At 38.7% G+C, this 11,896-nt stretch overlaps 1 long non-coding RNA gene across 1 annotated transcript; it reads right to left on the bottom strand.

Moving 5' to 3' along the window:
- Nucleotides 1–4,300: 4,300 nt before the first annotated feature.
- On the bottom strand, nt 4,301–8,265 carry LOC311590062. The gene is made up of 4 exons (XR_014776751.1): nt 8,210–8,265; nt 6,050–6,096; nt 5,038–5,125; nt 4,301–4,530 (listed from the first exon to the last, which is right to left on the bottom strand). It is a non-coding gene; the product is annotated as an uncharacterized lncRNA (long non-coding RNA).
- Nucleotides 8,266–11,896: the final 3,631 nt, after the last annotated feature.

Below are 11,896 nucleotides of genomic sequence, written 5' to 3'. Positions count from 1 at the left end.
AGATTGCTTTTATCATTATCAAAACCTTTCTTCAAAGTCTTTATGATTTTAACTTTAATCACAATTTTATTACACAAAGGTTTCCACATAATTAGATACATCTCTACTTTGTGCACAGTTACTCTTACTCCCCATAGAAAGCTGACTTCTGAGCTGCTTATCTGGTGATCACAGGCACTAAAATCCTGACTGTAACAGAACACTTAATGGTAGAGATGCCTCAGGGATGTAAGTTGGAAGCAGAACACTGGTCCATACCTCTAGCACCCAGTATCAGGACTGTACAGTATCTTGATTCAAAGATACAAAGGAGGAATGGACAATGACAATAGTCATATATTGTCAATGGAAACAGATAACTGACAGTTATAGTTATCTGCCTGCTTTCTCTGCAGGCATCTTCTTCAACTGACTTCTCTGAAGTTATTGGTGAGGACCTTCCTGTAATATGTCACTGATAATGCCAAAACAATGTCTTAGGAATTGGGACAAGCCACTTCCAATATTCTTCCCATTCTTCCCATTGTGCCCATTTCTTCTATAGGAACTTCAGCAATAAAAATTCTACTATAGTGAGCAGAGTAGCATCCATTAAGGAAGGTCTTATAACCTTTGTTAAGTCAATGATTTCCCTTCCCACCATGTCCACAAAACCACCAAGCACAACATTATAACCATCTTCAGAGGGACTCTGCAGAGTTTTCTCAGCTACCAAAGACCCTTCAACACCTAGTCTTAGTCACTACAGGTATTCTGAGTCCTCTTTTAATAATTTTTATATCAACTTACTGATCTACATTAGCAGGCTTTGATGAATCCAAGGCTGGGATACATCAGAACTGACCAGAGCACCCCTGCAATGACCAATGTTTAGCCTATTCAACATCAGTGTACTCAGAGCTTCTCCATCAACATCTTTAGTGATTATAACCAAGGGCTTCCTAGTCATACTGGCTCTTTCTAGGAAGTACAATGAACTGGATACTCTAAGTTTTTCTTCACGTAGTAGAAGATAGGTATCTTGTAAATCAGAGTTTGACCTTTTAGCGTATTGATCCTTGATGAAACTTCATGCTGTTAATAATTTCAAATTTATCATTCAGTGTTTTTCCACATTTCGTCATGACACACTTTCTTCCAACATTTTTCATTGCATCAGGAACAATGTTTCTATTTTATTTTTTGTCTTCATGTGCAGAAATTTTAGCAACCTGAGCAAATTATTCATGTGTTGTCCCAGGTTTTGACTGCTTTTTCAGTTCAGGAATGGCAGCACCAACAGCCATGTTATACCTTGCCTGGTTTCCAGTCTATTAGCATCTTTGCTGATCCTCTCCAGAATAACAGTAGTGGGGGTGCTGTCCCCAGCCTCCTCAGTTGTGTCATTGGCAATACTTTGAAGAAGTTACCACTAATAGTTTTATATTTGTCCTTCAAATCAATTGACTTTGCAAAGGTCACACCAGATTTTCTTTCCTGGGGGTTTGTTTAGTGCTGTTTATAATCGTCATTCTTCCTCTGGCCTCATTGTAAGTGATGCAGTATTGGCTGGAAGGTCCACACCACGAGCAATAAGGCTCCGGCATTTACACCACATTTTATATCCTTGGCATAAGGCCCAGAAGGACGATGAGTAGTGGGAACATTTCTGCCGGGGACTGGTGGGAGCTCATGAGTCGAGTCAGACTGTCACAGTGAGTGAGGGGAGAAGTCTTTAATTTTAAATCTAACTTGATTGAATGGCCTTGGCTACTTTGGGTGGCATCAGCTTAGTTGGCTTTGCAGAGCTCTCTGTTTAGACACATTCACAGTGGCTTATCAGCCTGCTCTGTAGACTGAAACATGTATAAAGTGGCATGGTGTGTCGGTTAGGTGCTTTGTTGTTGTTGCTGTTGTTTTTATTTTTTTTTCTGCACAAGATAGGGTCATCTGGGGGAGAGGGGACCTCAACTGAGAAAATGCCTCCATCAGATTGCCTATATACAAGCTGATGGGGATATTTTCTTGATTAATGATGGATACGGGAGGACCTGGCCCATTGTGGGAGGTGCAGCTCCTGGGCTGAGCAAGCCATGGAGAGGAAGCCAGTAAGCAGCGCTCTTCGATTTCTCTGCTTTAGCTCCTGCCACTGGGTCCATTGCCTGCTTGAATTTCTGCCTTGGCTTCCCTACATGATGAACTGTAAGCCAGATAACCCCATTTCTCCCATATTGTTTTTGGTCATGATTTTTTATCATGGCAAGAAAAACCAAACTAGGAAGGGCTTCCTTTCATGATGTTTCCTGAGACAGAGATGTAGGAGGCATGATGCAGATGGATCTGTTGGGGCTCCCCATGAACAACTTACCTCTCGCTTATTGTGTCCAGTTGTGGTTTTCTGTGGTCGTCTCTACTTCCTGTAAAGAGAGGCTCTTTTAATGAGGGGTGATATGTAGTAAGGAATTATGCTGGTCCAGAACATTCTTTCCTAAGGCCCATGACCTCACGGGTTGTGGGAAGTTGCTTATGTTGCTGGTACTAGGCGTGCTTTGCCTCCTACCTGGATAGGCTTTACATCCAATTGGACAGTTGGTGGCTGTCACCATCATGTTAATGTCACTTCTTGCACCTTTACAATTATCTTGCCATGCTGGTAATTATAGGTACAGCAGCTGTGTAGGATTGTGTAATTGTTTCTTTCCCTTGGCAGCATTCATAGTGTTCTCTGGCAATATGGGAGCTAGACCACAGGAAAGAGGCTTTCAGGTCAGATCCAGCTCAAGCCGTCCAAGTTGGGTGTCCTAAGTGTGTGGATTGTTCAGCTCCCCTTCAACCTGAGTGGCATCCAATGGCTACATCATTACTCAACATTGCTTTGGATGTTGCTTGGACTACCCTGAACAACCCTTTGAAAGGAGGTTTCTCATGTCTGCTTCTAGGGTTTTTGTTAAGTTATGGTTTGTGTGGGGAGTATTGTCAGCCTGACTGGTTAACTTCTTTTAAGGTATATATGTATGTATACATGTGAGTGTGTGTGTATGTGTGCACACACATATGTGTGTATTTATACATACACAGCGATGTATATTGTGAATGGTTTTAGGTAAATATAAAATAATATGATACTTTGAGACTTTATGAAGCAACCTTAGTGTTATCTGGATTAGCTACTCCTTCTGTATGTTTCTTTAGAGGCAAGATTTGATTTGAGAGAGGCAGGACATGGCGATCTGTGCCATGGCAAGCCTAGAGGCTTTCAGAACGAAGTCAGACTTCTAGAAACCAAGTTAGGAGGGTTGTATAATTTGTTGTGAGGCAAGTTAGGCTCTGGTTACAGAGTCTGTTGGAGGTGATTCCATTTAATATGTGGAGATTGTGTGATATAAATGCCTATAAACATCTATACAAGCTGCTGCCTGTGTGACCCTGAGGATGCTGAGGTTTTCTGGCCTCTTTTGCCAGAGCATCTGTTAGAGGCACCTCTACATGAGGACCATCCTTCTATTGCCTGCCTCTGGTCAGCCAGATTTAACCATAGCAACTCCATTTTGATTTTGACAACTTTCACAAAAGCAGACATAAACAACAAAATAGGAACTCAACTGTTTATCAAATCTGAACAAAAGTATAAAACCTGTGAAATGTGCATGGGAACCATTGACAGAATAGGGCAGTCTTTTGTTGTTGTTGTTGTTGTTTAGCTTTGTTTGGTTTGGGAGCCCCTAATTTGTAGGTTGGCTATTTGGTGCTAATTTCAGTCATGAAGAATGTTCTAGGTCCACAGAGGTTGGATTTAAGTGTAGAATCTCATTCACAGTTGAAAGGGGACTTTCTGGAGACAGATTGTCTCAAACTCTAACATCTTTACATGGATTTGGGGTGTATGTGTTTGGAGAGTAACCTGTCTGTGAGGCTCTTCTGTCAGATTCCACACCCATTGGGAGGAGACCTACATTGCATCTGTCATTCTTGTTTCCATATAGAAGGATGGGCTGGAGTAAGGTAAGATAAGATAAGATATCTTATCTTAGTAAGATAAGAAAAGGAAATTTACCACTGCCAGTAATTTATTCATAAGTCTTTAAAATTAAGTTCAACCGTATGGTTCAAATTGTGCCTGGGTTTATGTTGCATCATTGTATTTTTTCCTTTAGTAGACACTTTTCATGTTAAATTTTATTTATTAGATTAGAACATTGTCAAACTTTCATCCAAACCTTCCATCTCCTAATTGCTAAAAAAGAGTGTTGGACTTGTATCTTTATGGATGTTGAAAAAATTAAGTAATGACTCAGGAATTAAGTAATGGTACAGTCTTTTAATATCATGTTTTTCCATTGACATTGCCAGCACATTAACTGTTACTTGAAGAAACAGCACAGGCAGACACATCTCTTTAGAGGAGCCTAAATTGCATATAAGGCCTTCCTTGGTAGTCTCTTTCCTCTTCCTTCTCACTCTTTCAAAAATGTGTCCCAAATAATTACTGTTATTGTTTTGATCAAAAGCTGAGGATAGGCTGTTGAATACTCTTGGTTTGATGTTCCTTCTCTAAAATATAAAGAAGAAAAGGTCATCACTTGGGGGGTGGCAACTGGCACCTTATAAAATTAACTTATCCTATGTTCATCATTTGAAAATCAAGAACTATTTAGACTATGAAATTTCAAGATGACAAAAGGAAGCAAAATATTAGAGTATACCGTAAAATATTAAATTAGTAAATTTGGAAATATTAACTGTTGCAATTTGGATGCTAGAGTTCCTTTAATTCAATTTTTAACCCCCCCTCCAATACCTACTATGATAGTCTCAAAAAGTGAGGCCTGAAGCCCCTCCCATCTCTTAGGGACTCAGCCCTTTGGTGCAGACCCAGGGCCCCCCTAATTCTTCCTGGTGCTCTCTCTTCCTTTCCAGTCCTCAGTGACTCAGCTAACTTGCAGGACGTCTCTCTACCAGGACCCACCCACGGCTGCCATGCTAGACGGGACTTAGATAATCATCCATCCTTAGAGAAGCTTCTTCATGCAGTAGCTAGTAATTAGCACAGAGACTCACAGTTGGTCAACGGGCAGAGAGTGAGGCTTGGAGTGCTCAGGCCTAAATGGGATACTTGATCATCTCCTGACATCAAGGCTTGAGGAATCTAATCAGAAAGGAGGTGGCAAGATCACAAGAGCCAGAGGAGTCACATTACTTCAAGGAAACCACATCATCTAGATACAAGCTGACTAAGAGGATATTAACTCACAAAGACTGTGCCAATACGTCTATGCCTATGCCACAAGACCTGCATAGGTTCAAACCAACCAAATCCTAGCACTGGGAGGAGAAGTGGAAATAAGGTCCTACCTCTGACCAAGAAGCAATTTGTAACTGATACTTACTGGGAAAGGAAAAATCAATTTTATTAAATGGAGTACCACTGAGTATAGTATATCAACCACACTCCAAGGAAGTCTCCATACTCAGGAGTAGTTGGCCAACACAAAATAGATTCTCTCTCTCTCTCTCTGTATGTGTGTGTGTTTGTGTGTTTTATTTTAGTGTGTCTTTTGTTTTGTTTTGGTATTATTTGTTTTATTTTTATGTTTTTTACTTTTAGTTTGTTTTATTTTTGGTAGTTTCTCTTTATTTAGAGAGAGAGAGAGGGAGAGAGAGAGAGAGAGAGAGAGAGAGAGAGAGAGAGAGAGAGAGAGAGGGAGGGAGTGTTGGGTAGGTATGGAGGTAGGAAGGATCTAGTAGGAGTTGGGGAGAGGAAAGATTGTGATAAAAATATATTGTAAATTAAAAAAATATTGTTTAAAATATAAAAAAGAAATAAAAGGTTATGCCTCATGTGAATAAACTTTACTTTGGCAGATGGGAATGGAATTTTCATTTATAAATGGAATTAAAGGGAGGCACCTTCTCTTGCACAGAAACAGGCATCAAGAAGTACGGACCATGTAGGAAAAAGAATATCTTGAAGAAATACTGACTTGGCTAATGCCTCGGTCTTTCAGCCTCTAGAGTGGTGAGAAATTAAGTTCCATTACTTATGAATCACCAATATAAGGCATTTTCTTACCATAGCTTGAAAAAGGCAGAAATGTATCCTTGTTTACAACAGTTGACCTTTAGCAAATGGATAGAGAAAGCAGAGTTCTTCATTAGTGTATTTCACAAACATTACTTGAACTTTTGAACCTTGAACTAGATACTGGGGATACATATATTATATCTTTCTCTAAAACCGTGGTTCTCAACCTGTGGGTCATGAATCCTTTGCGAGTTTACCAACTCTTTCACAGGGGTCATCTTAGACCATCAGAAAACACAGGTAATCGATAGCAGTATCAAAATGTTAATCCTGCTAAGTTTCATTTCAAGGGATATTTCCTGTTCAGAGATAGCTGGTTGGTGAAGCATCTGTACTTTGTATTTTTAATTGTATGTATTATTAGACTACCATAAACTACTCAAATGTTTCTACCTGTTGTAGAATAAGCGTTTCCATGCAAACTATTTGAGCATCAATTTCAGTGAGATATTGATGGTTTATTGAGCAAACATACACCAAGACAAGGCTGATTGCAATCAGGGCCACAGAATGGATTCAGGAGCCCAACTGAGACTGTTTCTAAGGCATGCCTTTTATAAGAAACACTGTAACCAGGTAACAACCAGGAAACCAGGTGAGAAGCAAGGGGAGGGCAGCATTACTTCATTTTGACTAGATAAACATAAGAATAGATTTTGTTCTGAATACATTGTTTCCCGGTAGTTAGACAAAGCATTTTAAGCTGATTGGTTAGGATACAGGCTCGAAGACTTTTCAGTTACCCACTGTTCTAGGAGAAAGAAACATAGCAAGGTGTTGTGGTTTTGTTTAAATAGAACAGATATTTCAGATAGAACAGTTCAATCAGAACATTCAACAAGTATTGAATTGTAAGTAACAGGGATTCAAGCTCCCAGGCAGGCAGAGCCCGAGAACGTGAAGTTAATTTCACCTTATGATCAAAATGGAAAAATAAAACAAAATGGCTTCTGTTATGCTAAAGGCCGAAGTAGGTGTTAACAGAGGAACTACAATTTTAAGCAGGTTACAACATTCTTCCATTTGAGTTTTATCCTAGAGTCAAATCATTGACTCTAAATTATCTCTTATGCTTAGGGATTGTGAAATGATTCATAAAGAGACAAGGGGAGAAACCTGTGGTACGTGTAAATCAAGTAGCTGCTAGAAGGTTAGTCTTTTTTTTTTTTTTTTTAATCCTGATTTTAATCTGGGACCTAAAACAAAAACTTTATTTTTTAGTTTTTGTAAGTTCCCTAAAAGTAGAAGTAGGTAAGAGGTTGCACCATTAAGAAACTTAACCATTTGTCTTTTATGCCAGGAAACCTCTTTTGACTTAGCATATCAGCCTGTTAGGTGGGATAATGGACAGCATAGTCTCTTTTGTTACTACTTCCAACTGACATTAGGAGGTTGTTATGAGGGCACAAGAAGGCTGAAATGCTAGTCGAAGACTGAGCAATGGGACAATTTTCTGAAGCATCTGATTAGCTGATCCAGTTGGAAGACAGGGAGCAATCATGTCGTTTGACATCAGCTTTCAGGAAGTCCAGAGCTCAGCAGGTTGCGATTCTCAGGTCATCCTTGAATGGAGAGTCTGTCAGACAAGTGAAAATCTGCTGAAACAAACACAGACTAGGAGCAGAATTAAACTTTTCTAATAATTGGAGAAGGTGAAGAATCCAAAGACCAGGGAGAATTTTCTTTTTCGGGAACAGGTAGGCATACTTATCTGGAATCCATTTGGATTGTGGCAGATGGATCCAAGTCATTCTTTGAAGCTTATAGGAATATTTTTAAGTTTATAAAAGGACACAATTTGGTTTGGCAAACAATTTAAAATCTAATTAATGTTAAAGCTTTGAATAGTCTTAAGGTAATTGTACCTCAAATTATTTATCCTCATTGAAGTTTATGTATTTTTAACCTTTATACCTTGTATTTAGCAATATTGAAATATTTTTTATTTACCAACATTAAATATATATATTTATATTTACTTTGAGGCATAGGTGATTGATTACCAGGAGCAGTAAGGTGAATTTCTTTTAGATAAAGGAACAGTAAATAAAAAATTATTTTCTTCTCATCAAACCCATCAGAGACATGAGAAGGATAAATTATAGCAAGAAGTATAATCCAAATATTCTATGTATCAATTAAAATTACCTGGTCCCCAGACTGCCATCCCATATGATCCTGTGGTGTTGACATCTTCAGTGGGGGTCACAGGTCCCAGTGCAGTGTTAGTTTTTGGCTGCCAGGCTCAGCAAACTTGAGAGGCCTTTCTGTGGGGGAGGAACTTGGGAGAGAATGACCTCACCCTGTCTTAGGCAACAATTAGCTCTGCAGGTGTTCTCTTTGCCCACAGTTTAGGCCAGGCCCTAGCAGCAGGCGAGGCATTGGGGCAGCCTTGTCTGGTGGTTATCGTACCACAATCCAGATGGAGCCATCAGTGCCCACCCCATCTATCTTCTTGGAGACCTTAGGGCACTGCTAGGAACTGGGGTCCCTTTCATAGTAAGATTTTTTTTAAAAAAAATTAAACAGTTAAATGCCATATTCAGCAGATCTCTGAAGTGTCTGAGGACAACAAACTATCACCTGTCTTAGGTGTAACCAAGAAAACATAAAAAAAGAGAGTAGATAAAACGTAATCTTGTAATTAACTGCATCAGTTCCTGGCATGGCTTTATAGATCTGAACTCATTAAAGAAGTTGATCATCCATAAAGTGTCTCACCATCTACTTGCATTTCCTAGTTATCCCCAACAATCTGCAATAATTTAGTTATTTATTTTTGTTTAATTTTGAAAACAAATATAGGAGGCCAAATAAAACCCATCCCGGCGGCACTCAATCATGATCATAAGCTAGTCACGAATATGTAAAAAATGCAATCATCCATGAAGCAACTGCTAATCATCCTGCATGCCCTAATCATATTTAACAGTCAATAATAAAATGACAACCACTAAATGAAGCCTCTTCTGCATCAAGATACATATCAACTGAGACTGGGATCTTCCTTGATCCCCACATGGCACATTACCATAGAACATAACAGTTTCCCACATGACCCAGTTTGTAAAAAAAAAAAAAAAAAAAAAAAAAAAAAAAGCTCTCCTAATAATACTAGTAAAAACAAGAAGGCCAAATATATACATCCTTAAATCTGTCTCTGTTAGCCTGAGTAGACCCCATGAACTAATGATATTTTTAATGTTGTAACTTCTTAATGTATATTTTTTGTTGTGGTGGTAGTTGCCAGGATTTATTGGCATTTGTAAGCTATACAGAGTACACAAGTCTAAGACCAATTGTCCTATCATGTTTCTGTATGATTCATTGACTTCTGGGGAACATAGAGAAACACAAAGCAACCAGCATGCTTCAATGTCTAAGAATTATGAGACATACTGTGCCCTAGGTGCCATGGACTCTAACCTGAAAAACCTACAACATATGTTTCCAAAGGCAGCTAGACCAGAACAATTTATGATTTCCCACAGTTTCTTTTATTTTTAAATTTAATTTAAGCATATCATAGTCTATCTTTAAAGCAAAAACACAGCATTTTTAAGAGTGTCATGCTTCCCATTACAGCCTATAATAAAAGTCTCAGAAATATTCCTATGGAGCATAGTTTAGAAGTATAATTAGAAACAGAAATTTTACCATCTAAGGCTTGAACATCAATAGCCAAATTGTCACGTAGCCATCTTTGCTGAGGGAGCAATGTAGTCAGCCATGGGGGCACTCAAGTTCTAAAAGTCATTGACCTAAACAGGAGTATCATTTTCTTCCCAGTTAACAAAGTGATGCATTTGACCATGAGCCACATTAGCCCAATATGCTTCAGTAGCATTTTTATTAGTTTATCTATTTACCAAGATCATATATTAATAAAGACATTTTATAAACATCTGATAAAAATAAAAATGTCCTATAGTTTCATATATTTAAATATTTTTTAAAAGCTGTTTTTTTTACAATATCAAAATTAAGTACCTTTTAAAGAGTGAAGTCACAGAGTATTACCAAATTTTTTGCAGGACAAAACCAAATTTTAACAGTGTAAACAATCACTAAAATCAATTACGAGTGTATTATTCTGATGCTATAAGGTTTGACTGTCAGTAAGAAAAGTTCTAACACATAAATGCATGGAGGTGCAGCTTTAATGCCTCATTAACCAAGCATAGTTTCAAACTCTGCCTCAAATAAAGATTTAAAATTATGTCCAATCGGAGAGACATTATAAGAAATTATGTAAAATTATATTCCAGTTTAAAAGTACATTTGGAGATCTGTGTTGGTGCTGTCTCAGTTTTATGAGACTGAGGGGGAGGTTAAGGGTATGGGGCCATCTCAAAGGAAACTCCAAATGCAGTACAAGAGTTGCCACACAAACCACTCGAGCACCAATCTCAGTGAGATGTTATTGATGGTTTATTGATTGAACGCACACCCCAAGGCAATGCTGATTGCAATCAGTGCCACAGAAAAGACTCAGGAACCTAACTGTGACACCACCCAGTTTCTAAGGCAGGCCTTTTACAAGAAAAACCATAACTAGGTAACAATCAGGTAACCAGGTGGGAAGCAAGGGGAGGGCAGCATTACATCATTTTGACTAGCTAATCAGAAGCATCAGTTTGTTCCATATACATTGTTTCTAGGTAGCTAGGCAAAGCCTTTTAAGATGATTGCCTAGGATATAGGGCTGGGGCCTTTCCAGTTTACCACCGTCCTGGGAGAAGGGAACATAACAGGATATTCTGGTTTGTTTGTTTGTTTTTAGTAGAACATATATCATTAGTTAAAGCAGAATATTCAACAACTATTGATTTCTAAGTACAAGGGTATTTAAGCTCCCAGGCAGGGAGAACCTGAATTTAATTTCACCTTATGGTCAAACTGGAGACTTAGAAACAAAAATGGCAAAAGCTACATGATTTGCTGGTACAGTAGTGACACAAAAGTTGTGGGGATAACCAATGACTATCTGATTAGATTTAAGGCCCACTCTGTGAGATGGAAGCCATGTTTGACACTGCTCAGGTAGCCAAGAACCTTGGACTAGATAAGGGAAACCAAATACTACTGTCCTGCTAAGGAAGTATTGCAATATATTGACTCCTCATGACATTTCACTATACCTATAGATCACTGCCTTGCTTAGCCCCCGTGCTGGCAACTTTTACGTCAACTTGACACAAACTAGAGCCATTGGAAGCAAGGGAACCTCAACTGAGAAAATACCTTTGTAAGAGCTGGCTGTAGGCTGGCCTGTGGAGATTTTATTTTTATTTAGTGATTGACAGGGAAGTGTCCAACCCCCTGTGGGTTGTACCACTCCTGGGCTGGCCATCCTGAAAGCAGGCTGAGCAAGCCAAATAGAGCAAGCGGGGAAGCAGCAATTCTCTATGGCCTGCGCCTCAGCTCCTCCCCTCAGGTTTCTGCTTGAGTTCCCGCCCTAACTTCCTTTAATGATCACTGTGATGTGCAAGTGTAAGTAAATAAACCCTTACCCCCCTAAGTTGCTTCTGGTCATGCTGTTTCAAAGCAATATCCATCCTAATGAAGACCGTCATCATTAGAGAAGCGCCTTGGTTTTTAGTGCACACTTTCTCTTTGGAAAGTTGTAATTTTTCTATTCTCTAGGCTAAGCATTATGTGAGTAGCACTTATCCACACAGCTGAATAATATCCAAACGTAGTTTTTAAATAGACAGCATAATATAATCTCTATTATTTTTAATTGGTTTAGTCAATTTCACATTTTGAGAGTAAAATATAATTGATATGAAATTAGTTATAGTGTATTTCAGGTTTCCTAGTATTATAAATAAT

This window comes from Acomys minous, assembly GCF_964271855.1.
Source record: "Acomys minous genome assembly, chromosome: 19".
NCBI classification, from domain to species: Eukaryota; Metazoa; Chordata; class Mammalia; order Rodentia; family Muridae; genus Acomys; species Acomys minous.
The sequence above is the reverse complement of the archived record's forward strand: the minus strand, read 5'-3'. Positions and strand labels throughout refer to the sequence as shown.